Below are 1,111 nucleotides of genomic sequence, written 5' to 3' on the forward strand. Positions count from 1 at the left end.
TATATATATACATGAGTGTGTGTATCTTCATCTTTGTTGGTTGTCTTTGCTTAAACAGTGTATTTTAATACATAGCTTTTATTCATAGCTTTTATTCATAAAAAGAAAAAAAACCAATTAATATGTATTTTTCAAAGTAGTTATTCGTTTGCCTTTTTTTAAATCATGTTACCATGACCTTGTCAAATGGATGTCATTTCATTCATTATTTTGAAATATTTTGATAGATGATATCAAAAATAATTTTCATGGTTTATTGGAATTTCAAATGCTTTTAATACAGTTCATGGTTACAAAGTTAACAAAAAAATAAATAAATGTTTAAAAAATAACATAAAACATTATATCTTCAAGTGAAATAGAAAATAAATGAATACAAAATACTCTAATGAAAACATAAATTATTAAAATTCATATGAAGTAATTATTTATGAAATGGAACTTGAAAAAAATGAAAGACTAACAAATTCTAGTAATATTTTGTGATGAACTTCTTGTTGAAAAATAACTGTTTAAACTGGGGTAATTTATTATGTAATTTGTGAATTTTCTCTATTGAAAATCTTGCTCTTAATTTAATACGTTAGAGAATTGTTTGAATGACAAGTTTCCAATAAAATATTTCAATATGAATAATTTTTAGTTTAATGGAACCAACATGTCTAGATTGAATTCAAGAACAAATCAACTCTTTTTTGTTCCTTACAAAATGAACAGTGATTACCAAATTAATGTGAGGAAGAGAAGAAGAAGAAAGGTGCAAACTTAGTTGTTTGACTTAACAAGAAATAGAAACAGAAGCCATATTTCTTTCTAGCCTCATACTCTTACTTTTTTCAATCGATAGAAAGTGGCCATCCCATGGTAGTCCTTAAGATTCGGTCAATCAAACCACACCTCCAGTACTTATTCTCTCAGTTTCTTTTGCCAATAAGCTATGTTATGGGGATATAGACAAACTAACACCATTTATCAAGCAATAGTGAGGATGGAGAAAACAGAAACAAAGACATGCAGACACATAAATTTATACATTTTTATATATATATATATATATGTATGCATATACACATAGATGTGTGTGTATATATATATATATATATATATATAT

The sequence above is a fragment of the Octopus bimaculoides genome, chromosome 12, assembly GCF_001194135.2.
Source record: "Octopus bimaculoides isolate UCB-OBI-ISO-001 chromosome 12, ASM119413v2, whole genome shotgun sequence".
NCBI classification, from domain to species: domain Eukaryota; kingdom Metazoa; phylum Mollusca; class Cephalopoda; order Octopoda; family Octopodidae; genus Octopus; species Octopus bimaculoides.